The 15,222-nt window shown below is 50.9% G+C and overlaps 1 protein-coding gene across 2 annotated transcripts in view; it reads left to right on the top strand.

Moving 5' to 3' along the window:
* The window catches only part of LOC142255114 (granzyme A-like), a 75,159-nt gene that overhangs the window by 5,265 nt on the left and 54,672 nt on the right, over nt 1-15,222 (top strand). The gene's annotated exons all lie outside the window — the stretch shown is intronic.

Here is a 15,222-nt window from a genome sequence, read left to right as displayed (position 1 = left end):
CCAAAACATTCTTCATCATTGGTGCTGAAGTGGCCCGTTTTAAATTTGGCAACCCAGTTCTTAACTGTGGAATATGAAGGGTATTGATCCCCCAATGTCTGCGACCCATCACCATGAATATTCTTCTCACACATTACTTGCAAAAACAAGAAATTTATCCCTCTTCCGCTCTCAATTGCTGTGAATACCACATTAGAGTCCGCCATTTAGTGTTCCCGCGTGTGTAGAACACTGTTGCCATAAGCAACAAACATAACATTTTAAAAACATATATTATTCACATAAGGCTTTCATGTGATGTAACATTTGTTACCATAGAAACTAAAAAAGATCACAATGCCAAAGACTTATCAGCAGCTCCTCGTATTATTAAATTAGTTGATATGTTTTTTAGGGGTTTGGAACCTAATAAAGTTGCACAAGTTCTCTATTGGTTTTCCCTGTGAGATTGATTTCACATGTGATATGCTAAGTATTACCTCTACACAGTGGCGTAACTAGGGTTCAATGAACCCTGGTGCAAAATTTAGACCTGGCTTCCCCCACTTATGTTGGCCAGATGTATGTGTAACGGGGTGCCAGGGGTGCCTCGGGGGTTGTAGTCATGGCCCCATTTTCTCTCAGGCTTACCCCTGGCTCCGCCGTCACTATCGGGACAGAAGATGTCTTGGTGGGGCAGAGTGTGGTGGTGCAGATGTCGTCTGACGTACAAACACTTTCCAGGCATGGTTCAGTGCAAATAAAAGACATTCTTTATTTCACAACTCTTCCCAAAACCGGCAGTTACAGATGACTTCACGTTTTCCTTAGCTGGGGGGAAAGCCTGTCCTGACGTCTCCTCCAGTGGGGATGTGCCCGGCTACTCTACTTCACCTGGCTCCCACTACGGCTACCCACAGACCGGACCCACACCGGTACTGCTTCGCACTTTGAGGTTCCGCCCGCTCCTTTTCTCTCCGGCTTCCCTATTCTTCCAGCTCCCACACTCTGCCCCTTCTCTGCTTCCTTTCTCCCGTCCCGGACACAACTGCCTTCTGGATCACACACTTTCCTCCACAACACTACTCCTCCCTCCCCTTTCTGCTGCCGGCTCCTCCTACCACCTGTTTCTGTGAGACAGCCGTCCCACCCGGCCACTAGGGGGACCCACTAAAACAATATCATAACAATAAAAACATTTTTATTAATAACAACGTTCCGGGTAGACTGTGCTTCTTTGTAAGGGGTCTGCCCACCCCTTACATATGTATAAATTTAGCATTCTAAATCCTATAAAGACATACGAGTTCCTCCCCATTATGTAGTAATGTGCCCATCCTGTTCTAATGTCCCCCATCCTGGGCTCCTTACTGGTAAATATGTCACCGATTCTGGTATATTTGCCCCTCACCCTGGTAAGGATGTCCCCTATCCTTGAATATGAGTTCCCCCATACTGATATATACAGTATGTCCGCCATCCTGGTATATATGTCCCCATCCTGGTTTAGATGTCCCCCATCCTGTTTTTTTTTTTCTCCCCATCCTGGTGTATATGTCCCGATCCTGGTATATCCTAGCATATATGTTACCCATTGTAGCCCACATCCTGATGTATATATAACCCCTTCCTGGTAAAACTGTCCCGCTTCCTGGTATATATTTCCCCATACTGAGCCCCTCCTGGTATATACTGTCCCCTTCCTGGTGTATACTATCCCCCTCCTGGGGCCTTCCTGGTGTATATTGTCCCCATACTGGGCCAATCCTGGTATCTACTGTCCCCCTCCTAGTACATACTATCCCCTTCCTGATATCTACTGTCCCTCCCCTGGTATGTCAAAGTAGAGAATAGCAGCTCCCTGCAGAATAATTGAAGAGTGTGGTGCTTAGATATCCTTGTTCGGCTCCCAGGGGAAGAGCAAATAAAAATCAAGAAAATCCAGCACCAGCATAAATAAAATGAAAGTTTATTACACAAATTAAAAGCCCATTACACATTGTTATGCTAGCCAGGCGAGGAGAGATGTTAATGAACCCACTGGGCCGCAGCACATAGAAAACCCAGACGGGCTTGACTATGGACCTGAGCCTGGTCTTCTCCAGAACCCTTAAAGATGAGAGTGTTACGCTGCAGGTATAAGTATGGGTGCCACATAGGAAAACTGGTGCTGCATCGGTTGGCCCCAGGAGTACGGGGGCGACAGTCTCTGATATAGGTTCTTGCAGCAGCTGGTGTCGAGATTCCATCTGGGATGGATGGGTGGATGGTTAGACGGATGGGTGCTACAGCAGCAGCGTGGATACTTGTACAGATGGGTATCGTGTAGTCTGCCCGGTGTGGATACTTGTGGCTGCAGGGGACGATACTTTGTGGCAGCAGGCATCGTGGTCAGCAGCCAGGGTAATGGCTCAGAGCAGCGGCAGCAGGTAGGGATACGGCAGCAGCACTCTGCAATGCAAACAGGTATCAGTAACAAAACTAGCACATTAAGACAGCGGTAGCAGCACAGTGCCAGGGAACCTGACTACAGCAATGAATCTAGCTCAAACTCATTGCCCAAGCAACTCTCATAGGGCAGAGTTACCTTAAATACCTGCAGCTTCCCAGCTGAACTGGGAGGCACTTCTGGGTTAAGAGGACACTGAACCTTTAAGAAAGTGGGCGTGGCCATAGGCATGCCTTACGGGCAGAGGCCTGGAGCCTATCAGGAGTACAAACACTCCGTGAGGCTGCAGCATGGGATGGAAACGGGACCACTGCCGCAGGACACCTTGGCAGATGAGGGACCGACGTTCTTGCTGGGGGAGGGGAGCAGGAGAGTGCCAGGACGCCGGAATGGGCATTACACACATACATGTTTAAGGCATAATATGAACATGGTAACATCAACCCGCTTCAAGCAGAAAAAAGCTCTTATGACCAAGAGCTTTTTTTCTAATTGAAACACATTAATCCCTTAACGACCGCCGATACGCCTTTTAACGGCGACAAATTAGGGTACTTCTTCCGATCCGCCGCTTTTTAACGGCGGTCGGAAAAAAGGGTCTAGCGCCCCCCAGAGTCAGAAAATTTCCGGGGTCTCAGCTGCCGGGGGTAGCTGAGACCCTGGAGATCATGATTCTGGCTGGTTTTTCCGGTCCCCGCTCACCTGATGACCGGTATACACCGTATACTGATGATCAGGTTACAGTAAATGACCGCGCCGGTAAATAATCATTTATCTCCCATCTGGCATAAACAAACATGTCAGATGGGAGATAAATCTCATCCCCCGGTCCTTTCGGGTCCCCTCGGTATCCCCAAAGTGCCCCAAAGTGCCCCCTCCGACCCCCAACCCCCTCCCGAAAATCCAAGATGGCCGCGCGCACCGGCGAGCACAGCAGCGCGCCGGCCGCATTTACACTTTTCTTATGGTTTCTGTCGTATGTGCCATAACACATGCGACAGAAACCTGCTCCCTAGGCCCTGCCGGATCCCCCCCGGTGTTCCCCGGTGTCATACATACCTGTCGGAGCGCTGATCCCCCGCGGCCCCCTCCTCCTTCACAGCAGACGCCGGTGAGTGCGGTCACATGTGCCAAGCAGCTGACAGCTTCCTGTGTTGTGAGACGCTGGCTGCTGCTGCTGCTGCTCGGCACACTGCAGCTGTGACCCAGGGATGGTGGGTGCAGATTCTTTGCACCCACTCTCCTCAAATGGAGGGTCTGCAATACTAGAAAATGGGGGATACGTTCCCTGAACGTGTCCCCCATATTCTAGAAGGTCCAGAGTCGACGTGGGACGTCCAAATGGATTACAGCGGATTTTTTTTTTCTTTTCTTTTCAATAAATTTGTCAATCAGGGAATGTTTTGGGGAGTGTTTTTTCAAATAATTTTTTTTTGTTGTCAATTTTTTTTTTATTACTGTCAATTAGTTATGTCGGGTATCTGATAGACGCCGTGACATAACTAATTGCTGGGCTTGATGCCAGGTGACATTACACACCTAGTATCAACCCCATTTATTATCTAATGGATGCGCCACTTCTGGGGCGGCTGCGGCCTGCTATTTTTAGGCTGGGAAGAGTCCAATAACCATGGCTCTTCCCACCCTGAGAATACCAGACCCCAGCTGTCAGCTTCACCTTGGCTGGTGATCTAATTTGGGGGGACCCTACGTTTGTTTGTTTTTTTTAATTATTTATTTATAAATAATTAAAAAAAACAAAACAGCTTGGGGAGCCCTCCAAATTGATCACCAGCCAAGGTGAAGCTGTCAGCTGTGGTTTGCAGGCTACAGCTGTCTGCTTTACCCTAGCTGGCTATCAAAAATAGGGGGGACCCCACGTCATTTATTTTAATTATTTTTTTTTTCTTTTTGGGCTAAATACAAGGCTAGGCACCCTTTGGTGCCACATGAAAGGCACTAAAGGGCGCCAGCTTAGAATATGCAGGGGGGTGGGACGTTATATATGTTTGACATCTATCCATTCATCCATTGTAGCATTTAAGGCTATGTGCCCTCAATCAGGGTTTGCAGCGTTTTGGGCGCAGAGTGTTTTCCCTGCGTCCATAACGCTGCGTTGTGCAGTAGAAGCACAGTTGAAGGATTTTTAGAAATCCCGTGCCCACTGTGCTTCTTTTCTCCGCAGCATAAACCGACCTGTGGCGCAGCTTCCCGAGCCTCAGCATGTCAATTTATGCTGCGGAGATGAGTGTGCTCTGCAGGTAGCATAGAGCTCCACAGCAGCCTGAACCCAAATCGTGGGCATGGGCAGCTGCGTTCTCCCGTGGACAACACTCACATCTCTGCAGGAAGGCTGACACTGTGTACTGGACGCCGTGTCGCTGGATCATGGCCACATAGCCTAAAAGAGAGAAATTTGTTGCTACAGCAACATTTTTGTGAAGTACCTGTGGATTCAAAATGCTTACTATACTCCTGAATAAAATCCTTGAGGGGTCCAGTTTCCAAAATGGAGTCACTTGTGGGGGGTTTCTAATGTATAGGTACCCAAGAGGCCCTGCTAATGTGACATGGTGCGCGCAATTTATTTCAACTTTTCCAAAATTCAAATGGTGCTCCTTCCATTCCAAGCCATCCCATATATCCAAACAGAGGTTTTTGGCCACATATGGGGTATCCCTGCGCTCACAAGAAATTGGATAACAACCTGTGGGGTCCACGTTTTGTTGTTGCCTCTTGAAAAAGTGAGAAATGTGATGCTAAAGAAACATTTTTGTGAAAAAACTGAAAATTTTCAATATGGCAACCTAAGCTTATCAAATTCTGTGAAGTATTCGTGGATTCAAAATGCTCAATATACACCTAGATAAAAGCCTTGAGGTTTCTTGATTCCAGAATGGGGTCACTTGTGGGGGGCCTCCACTGTTTAGGCACTTTAGGGGCTTTCCAAATGCGACATAGCGTCCACTAATTATTCCAGCCAAATGTTCAGTCAAATTGCACTCCTTCCCTTCCAAGACCTGCCGTGTGCCCAAACAGTTGATTTCCACCACATATAAGATATCACCAAACTCAGGAGAAATTGCAGAATACATTTCATGGTGATTTTTTTCCTGTTACCCTTGTGAAAAAAAAGCTACCTGGTTGAAGTAACAATTTTGTGGTAAAATTTTATTTTTTTATTTTCATGGCTCAACGTTATAAACTTCTGTGAAGCACCTGGGGGTTCAGGGTACTCACCAAACATCTAGATAAATTCCTTGAGAGGCCTAGTTTCCAATATGGGGTCACTTGTGGTGGTTTTTTGCTGTTTACGTACCTTAGGGGTCCTCCAAATGCAACATGGTGCCCGCAATCTTTTTCAGCCAAATTTCCTTTCCAAAATTCAAATATTGCTCCTTTCGTTCCAAGCCCACCCATTTCTCCAAACAAAGGTTTCAGACCACATGTAAGGTATCACCGCGCTCATAAAAAAGTGGGTAACAAACATTTGGGTCAAATTTTTGGAATTACCTCTTGAAAAAGTGAGAGAATTGATGCTAAAGCAACATTTTTGAGAAAAAATTACAATTTTCAATATGACAAAGTAACGTTATCAAAATCTGTGAAGTACCTGTGGGTCCAAAATGCTCAGTATACCCCTCGATAGAAGCCTTAAGGGGTCTAGTTTCGAAAATGGGGTCACTTGAGGGGGGGTTCCTGCTGTTTAGGTATCTTAGGGGATCTGTAAAAGCAACATGGTGCCCGCAATCTGTTTCAGCCAACTTTGCTTTCCAAAATTCAAATATTGCTCCTTTCATTCCGAGCTCTCCCATTTACCCAAACAAAGGTTTCTGACCACATGTGGGGTATCGGCGCGCTCATAAGAAAGTGGGTAACAAAGTGTGAGGTCCAATTTTTGGTGTTACCTCTTGAAAAAGTAAGAAAATTAGTGCTAAAGTAACATTTTTTGGTAAAATGTTAATTTTTATTTTTTTTCATTCCATATTACTTTAGTTCCTGTGAAGCACCTGAAGGGTTAATAAACTTCTTGAATGTGGTTTTGAGTACCTTGAGGGGTGCAGGTTTTAGAATGGTGTCACTTTTGGGTATTTTCTGTCACCCAGGCCTCTCAAAGTCACATCAAATGGGATGTGGTCCTTAAAAAAATGGTTTTGTAAATTTTGTTGAAAAAATGGGAAATTGCTGATGAACTTTGAACCCTTCTAACTTCCTAACCCCAAAAAATTTTGTTTAAAAAATTGCGCTGATCTAAAGTAGACAAGTGGGAAATGTTATTTATTAACTATTTTGTGTGACATTACTCTCCGGTTTATGGGCATAAATATTAAAAGTTTGAAACTTGCAAAATTTTTAATTTTTTTGTCAAATTTCAGATTTTTTCACAAATAAAATAAAAAAATATCATCCTAAATTTACCTCTAACATGAAGCCCAATATGTCACGAAAAAACAATCTCAGAATCACCGGGATCCATTGAAGCGTTCCAGAGTTATAACCTTATAAAGTGACACTGGTCAAAATTGCAAAAAATGGCCTGGGCATTAAGTACAAATCTGGCTTCATCCTTAAGGGGTTAATGTTTCCATGTTGTTATTATGCCCTAAACATGTATGTGTAATGGGCTTTTAATTTTTGTAATAAACATTGTCATTTTATTTATGCTGGTGTTGGATTTTCTCGATTTTTGTTTCCTCTTTTTGTATATACGTATGTCCCCCATCCTGGTAAATAGATCTCTGTTCTGTCTAGTGCAAAAAACAACAACATTGTACTCACCTTCCCTGACTCCCACATCGTGCAGCGTCCTCCTGTGTAGCCAGTGCACATTGGCCAACAGCTTTCATCGGTGTTGGTGCTATTGTAGCGCATGATGTCATTGCCATCCGCTACCCTCAGTCACTGGGACGCAGATGAAAGCTGCCGACTTCTGTTTGGCCAGCAGCATATAGCACAGTACAGGGACCCAACGTGTCTCTGCACCGCGATGGATTTCAGCTGGATGTGTAGCGCTCCTGAGAACCTTAGGGCACTACAGGAAATTGCATCCTCTAGGGGATGCAGGACCTACCCTCTGGGACCTGGAGTGTCAGTGCCAATTCCACCAACACACATCTAAAATCCTAGTTCTCTCCACACTGGGCAAAAAGGGTTAACCATGTAAGGGGATGGTCACCATTGGAACGAGTCCCTGGGTATAGGCAGCCTGGTGGGAAGGGTCAGCAGTTAGTCAGAGGAGAGTCAGAGTCGAGAGCACAAGGAGGAGTTGTGTGGACGTGCCTGAGCTGGGTCTGTGTAACGGTGACCCCGGTAGCACAGGAGAGAGGTCACCAGGACGGATACCGAGATATTGCTGGGACCAGAGCACAAACGGGGCACAAGGCCCTAGGTCAAATGTCAAGTTTCAAATGGTTTGATAAATACCTGCACGGTGAGGACACCTTCATGAACTTCATCGAACCAAATAATCTGGGGCATTCGCAGTAAACTAGGATCGGGGTTCGGATACTTACCTCCCCGCAGGGTCCGCACTGCCCGCCGTACGGAGGAGACTGTACCCCAAAAGGGACGGTCGGGGTTCCCAAACGCTCCACGCTACGGGGACTCAATCTACAGAGAGTGTTGGGGACAGAGCAACCTGGGTCACTACATTGGCACTGATACTCCTGGGACCGGAACCAGCAGGCCGAGGGGGTCCATGTGAGTAGAGACTGTTAAAGTTAACGTGGTGTGGTCTCCATCATTATACACCATACATCTCCTAGGCACAGCCCTACCTGCGGAGGGCCTACCATCTCAGCTGCCACTACCACCATCCCTGGGAGTACCCACATTGAGCAGCGGCGGTTCCCTATCTTTAACCGCAACACGCAGGTGGAACATTAACTCTTTTTCCCCTGTAAATATCCCTTTTTTATTAAGCATCCCCAGGGCACGGGACCGGGCAATGGCCACCAGAGTGACATTTCCAAACTGCGAACTGCCCGGGACCAAGTACCCCCTTCCCTGGGCGACACAGATGTGTAGCCTCAGACGCACATCCAGCTGAAGCAGGGTCTGGGGCCAATGGGCCCCCGACACCCTCGGGCCCGGTCGCAGTTTTGATCACTGTGACCATGATCGTTCAACCCCTGGTTCTACAATATTTCCATATACCCTGCTCCCTGTGACAACTATACAGCAAGGTGTAGATGCTGTAAGGCAACATTTTGGAGGATGGCATCTGGAAGTTAGCTATTTTTGCTGGGCAAAATACCTATAGTAAAAACAATGAGCAAATAAGTAAGCAAAGTACATATAAATAACATAGGGTACTTATTTCACATTATTTTGATCAATTCCACCTTATAGCTCCGAACCGTCCTGGATTCAACTGATTTGTCCCGATCCACTTTGTCGTGACTTATACTCACTCTTTTTTCTGTGCGATGACCGGCATCTCTGCTCTGCACACACTTAGGCCGGTATCAGACGTCCGTGTTTCAGGTACGTGTGACATCCCTTGTTAATATGGATGCCACACATACCCATGTTATTCTATAAAGTTACACACATGTCCGTGTTTTCACACAGACCGTGTGACCCCTCGTGGCCCCGCACGCACACGGAGACATGTCCGTTTTTTCTCCAGCAGCACTGATGCCACTCGGCCCGCACACTGTTGTGATTCGTGTGACATCAGTGTGACCCATACCGGAGAAAACACGGGTCTGAGAAATAAAAAGATTTTCTATATTCACCTGTATCCAGCGCTGCATTCTCCTGCTCTGCTGCCTGCTGCTTCTGAGCCCCGTTCATTATACTTATATAATATTCACTGCACCTTGAAGCTGGAAGACGGAGCATCGCTGGGGACAGCGCCGGGTCCCGCATCACCAGGGACAGGTACTCAGCAAGCAGTGTGTGTGCAGTGACATCCAGGAGGTCATCGGAGTTCCCAATGAACTCTGAGGAACCCGTGAAGTCACCATCGTGACACACGCTGTAGCACAGATGTCACGGGAGTGTCATCAGGAGATCATCAGACTCCGATGACCTCCTGGACATCACTGCACACGCATTACTTGCTTGCTGGATACTCACCTGCCACCGGCGATGTGGTTCCCGATGCTGTCCTCGGCGATGTCCCCGTTTCTAGCTCCAAGGTGCAGTGAATATTCTATGAGCATAATGAGCGGGGGTCAAAAGCAGGAGGCAGCAGAGCTGAAGAAAGCAGCACGGGATACAGGTGAATTTAATTTGAAGACGTGTTTTCTCCAGTACGTGTCACACTGATGTCCATACCCATGCGTATGGCTTGTACCTGATTAAACAAGAAACTGACCTTACTGTATTTAAACAGTTCCCTTAGTTTTTGAGATCTTATTTTCTTGAGATCTGGTGTCCTTGGGAATTGAACGTACAACATGTCCTATTACAGGCAGCAGCTGAAGCTATGAGCCACATCACTAACATCGAAGGGGAGGTTTTCTATAGTTGAAGCTATATAGTTGAGATATATCTGTATATAGCAGTGTATTTGTGTACCTTCATTCTAGAGGGAAAATTTTATTTTTCACATTAAAATAACCCAAAAACTATATGATATTTATAGAAATGGTGATACAAGTATGGGGGATGTGTGACGCCCTGGACCCCAGGGGTCACAGAATAACATCACACACATACACACCCCCTCCCCTGGTAGGAAACATCCGTCAAACAAAAACCCTTGTTGTCTCCTCCAGGGTCTGATGTCCACACCAGGTGGGGCGGAGCCAGGCGGTTGACCCCACCCACCGGCCCACCGCTCGAGCCACCACTGAGCAGCAGCAGCCGGACCCGAGCAGAGGGGTGAGCGCAGTGCTGACACCCTCCTCCCCGCCCGCGACAGATGCAGCGGAAAAGGGGCAACGACCAGCGGTATGGACCCCCTACTTGTTACAGGTGCGGCAAGCCTGGCCATTACTCCCGGCGATGCCCGTTAAACGAGCAACCCCTGGAGCCAAGTGCCAATTCTCAGGAGTAGACCCTAAAGGCCCTACTGATTAGCGAGACCGGTATGTTGGAGGCCGCCCCATCATCCCCCTGGCGGTAGATGGCATCCCGACCATGGGCCTATTAGACACTGGATCCCAGGTAACCACTATGCCATATACATTGTACCAGCGGTATTGGGATGATAGTGAGCTTGCCCCTCCTGATGACATCCTGACCATTATTGCGGCCAATGAGCTCCCATGACACAGGTGGGCTTCAAAGAAGTGACCCTGACCGTGGGACGCACCGAGCTAAAACATCAAGGGATGATTGTGGTGTTGAATGAATCCAGTGACCGTAACCCAGAAGTAATTTTAGGGACTAATGTAATTGAGCATTGTATGGGGGAAGTGCTGAGTCTGTTGCAGCAGTTGTCCGCCACTGCAGGAGGAGGCCGACAGAGGGCAGTGCAGCGTGAGATCCGGGCCCTCCTGCATCGGCAGCAAGTGAACTTGACGGGTGGAGAGATTTGTGGAGTGCGAGTGATGGATGTGGCCCCTTTGGTGGTGCCACCCAGAAGCGAGATGATGATTTGGTGCAGGGCAGCAGTAGGCCCCCAGGGGCGCGATTACCCGGCGATGGTGGAACCCACGCCTTCAGAACACTGGCCCACGGTGATTGCGGCCAGAGGGGTGATTGACGTCAAGAAGGGGAGAGTGCCTGTGAGAGTGCTGAATTGTGGGGAGGAAGAAGTTAATCTTCCCCGTTATGCTACCATTGCTAAGCTGCTTACCATAGACCCCCACGCCATCCATGAAACCATCCCTTCTACCTCTGCACCCCCCACCAATAGCGGCACACCCCCCGAACAATTAGAGGAGTGGTGCCAGGACTTACATATAGGCACTGAAACTACACCCACGCATCACAAAGAGGGGGTATACAGGGTAGTGCAGGAGTATGAGCAGGTTTTCAGCAAACACCCGCTAGACTTCGGGAGGATTAAAGTGGTTCAACACCATATCCCCACGGGCATACATCCACCCATCAAAGAAAGGTATAGGCCCATCCCACCAGCACACTATCAATGTGCTAAGGACATGTTGAGGAACATGAAGGAGGCAGGGGTCATCCGGGATAGTTGTAGCCCCTGGGCAGCCCCACTGGTGCTGGTGAAGAAGAAGGATGGCACCATGAGGATGTGTGTGGATTACCGGAAGATCAATCAAATAACGCATAAGGATGCCTATCCTCTCGCCCGTATTGAAGAGTCGCTGGCTGCGCTGAAAACTGCTATTTCTCTACCCTTGACCTTACCAGCAGATACTGGCAGGTGGCGGTTGCACCAGAAGATCGTGAGAAGACTGCATTTGCCACCCCCATGGGACTCTGCGACTTTACCAGCATGCCGTTTGGGCTGCGCAATGCCCCTGGGACCTTCCAACAGCTTATGGAGTGTTGCCTGGTGTCGCGGGCGGAGGAGGGGACGCTGCGCTCACCCACTGCTCGGGTCCGGCTGCTGCTGCTCGGTGGTGGCTCGAGCGGTGGGCCGGATCCTGGGGACTCGAGCGGCGTTCCTCGCCCGTGAGTGAAAGGGGGTGGTTTGGTTTAGGGATATTGTCCGTGACGCCACCCACGGTTGTGGTGAAGTTGTGACACCACCGCTGCTCTGGACGGGGATCCCGGGAGCGATGACAGGGAGCAGCATGGATGTTGGTTCTCCCCTCCGTGGGTAGGGGGGTTGGTTGTCCCGGGGCCCGGTGAGGGGATTAGGGATGGATGGCAGGCGGGTTACGGGGCCTGGTGAGGTGCAGGGTCGCGGGGGCAGTGCTGTGCCGCACAGCACGGTGGTACTCACTCAGCCAGTAATTCACACGGAGTCTCTGGTCAAACAAACGGCTGGATGGACGGGTCCCACAGACGGCTGCGGTAGTTCTCCCGGTAGGGTGACGGTGACTGACCTTCCCTGCACCTGTGTTGTGTTTACGGTTCCAATGGCTTACCACCGGTAACCCGCTCCCAAGCTTGGATGGATGCTGAGGGAGCCCCTTTTGCCCGCAGGCTCTGGCCCTGGGAACTGTAGCCTTGGTGGTGACTGTGTTTCCCTTCACGGTGTGAGCTGTTGTCTTCAATCGGGTCTTGACTGCTGGGAAACCCCGGAGGTTCCGTTCGCTAACGGATTTGACCGGTTTTTCGGCGACTCCTAGTCTTGTCGGGGTCCGTAAGCCCTGCCGGATGGTGCTGGCCTCTCTTTGCTCTCCTATCCGGTACCGTCGGGCCACCGCCCGTCCACGGTCCTTACGGTTTGCTCCAATCAGCCTCTCCTGCAGACGGTTACCACCGTCTGCCAACCTTGCTGTACCGTCCAGGCCACACACCCGGACGCCGTCAGACTGCTCCTCTACCACTTCACTCCTCAAACTTCAAACTCTATCTCTCATCTGACTCCTTTTCCCGCCTCCAGGACTGTGAACTCCTTGGTGGGCGGGACCAACCGCCTGGCCCAGCCCCTGGTGTGGACATCAGCCCCTGGAGGAAGGCAACGAGGATTTATGTGTTTGACTTCGGTGTGCCTAACCGGGGTGTGGGGTGTGTTGGTGTAGTTCTGTGATGACCTGGCTTGTCCAGGGCACCACATTCCCCCTTAGTAAAATGCAGACCATCCGCGGGCTGCCCGTCCATCACCGGTTTTATTTTTGTTTAACTGCAAAAGAGTAAAACGGTAAAAACATGTAAAAACATCACAGACATTTTATAACGGTACGGCTTCCGCTCTTCTCCCACCCAAACAACCTGGCCCTGATGCTGCCCCTAAGAAGTCGGCAGCACCCCTTGCCCCAGTTCATCACCAGGCTGCCCGAGCGGGTTCTGTCTCTTTCAGGGGCCCCACGTCCATGGGGACCCCTGAACCCCCGGAGGATCACCTCTGGTTACGGTAGTGGCGTGCCTGGGCCATCCCTTTCCTCCAGGCCCATCCTCCCAAATCAGCCTCTCCGGAGGCGGTAACGGTATAAGACAAAACACATGTTTATTTACATTCCACTAAGTTTATGGTTGCCCTGCAAGTTCTCGGGCTTGTCTGTAAGCAGTTTCTTACGCAAGGATTGCAGACAGTCCCTACGGGGACAACAGTGCTTCGTAGCCAACGGGCTACCACAAACAAAACTGTAGAGTCCTAACGGAGACTTGCCGTAGGGTCCCAACGGGGACTGTCAGCTGGGTCCCAGGGGCCATCCACAACACCTGGCTCCGGTACAGCTTCCTCCTGCAGCTTTCCCACAGTCCACCATCGAACAGCACGAGCCCCCCAACGCCACCCTCACACAGGGGTGACACTGTCCCACAGGACTCCATTTTCAGCTGCCGATGATGCGGGTATGACTGCTCCTCCAACCGGACTCCTTAGCCTTGAGGGCCGTCTGGAATGTCAGCAGAGTCCCAATGGGGACCGACAGCAAGGTAACCGGGAACCGCTACCATGCTCTAACTTTTCCTTCTTAATCAGCAATCCCACGGCGCAGCTGCCTTTGCTGCCGCTCCCAGTGCGGAGCACTTTCTGCTTGCTCCGGTTTAGGCGGTGTGGGGGATGGGCCCAGCCGGAGTCCCCCTGTGCCGGCTACGACCGGTACCTTCGGTAATGAGGGACCCCGCTGTGACATGGCCTGCTCTGCCTCCTGGCAGCTGCATCCCCGCCGTGCCTCAGCCGAGGCCGGGTGTCTGGGAGCGGTCAGCGAGACTCGCGGTGCTGGCTTCTGGGCGAGGGTCGTCTCCGTTGCGGCCGGGCGGGCTGCCAGGGCCGTCGTCCTCTCCGTTGCGGCTGGGATGGAAGCCGTGGTGGATGCCAAGGTGGTGGTAAAGGTAGGGCCCGGGGGCCGCAGGTCTGGGCCCTCTCCCACAGACGCTGCGGGCTCCGCTACCGGTGGCAGGGGTAACGGGTCGGTCAGGGCGTCGGCCACGGGCATGGGCAGTGAGGGAGGTAGCGTGGTGGACGGCAGCAGGCCGGGCCCCTCAGCCGTATCGACCGATCCCTGGGGGACATAGGAGCATGAGTCGCTTACCCGCTCCTCTGAGACCACCTCCACTTCGGATGCCCAAACGGTTGCGGCCAGGCCCTTCATCTCCGACGTCCACTTCGCCAGCATGAAGTGGACTTGGGCCGGGGGCTCCTGGCACATCTTGCTTCTGGATCCAGGAACGTGTTTCAGCAGAGTCTTGGCGTCCCTGCACGCTGCAGCACTAGTTACATGCGGCTGCGACCACCGCTCCTCCAGCGGCTCCGTCGGGCGCAGACATCTTATTTCCGTCCCCCTTAGTCTTTTTCCGGCTCCTCCTCTACAGGGGCGGGGTTTCGGCTTTCGCGCCTCCACTACTCGGGAAGACGCTCGAGCGGGGACTTTTCGCGCCCAAAATGGCGGCTTCTCCAATTTTTCCGCCGGACACCTCCGGCGGTCACAAGGCGCACCTCTACCAGACGGCAGAGCGGTAAGATCCTGTTCATGACGCCAAGTTGTCGCGGGCGGAGGATGGGACGCTGCGCTCATCCACTGCTCGAGTCCGGCTGCTGCTGCTCGGTGGTGGCTCGAGCGGTGGGCCGGATCCCGGGGACTCGAGCGGCGTTCCTCGCCCGTGAGTGAAAGGGGGGTGGTTTGGTTTAGGGATATTGTCCGTGACGCCACCCACGGTTGTGTGGAGGTTGTGACACCACCGCTGCTCTGGACGGGGATCCCGGGAGCGATGACAGGGAGCAGCTTGGATGTTGGTTCTCCCCTCCGTGGGTAGGGGGGTTGGTTGTCCCGGGGCCCGGTGAGGGGATTAGGGATGGATGTCAGGCGGGT

This window comes from Anomaloglossus baeobatrachus, chromosome 1 (genome assembly GCF_048569485.1).
Source record: "Anomaloglossus baeobatrachus isolate aAnoBae1 chromosome 1, aAnoBae1.hap1, whole genome shotgun sequence".
NCBI lineage: Eukaryota > Metazoa > Chordata > Amphibia > Anura > Aromobatidae > Anomaloglossus > Anomaloglossus baeobatrachus.
This window is presented reverse-complemented; position numbering and strand designations above follow the sequence as displayed.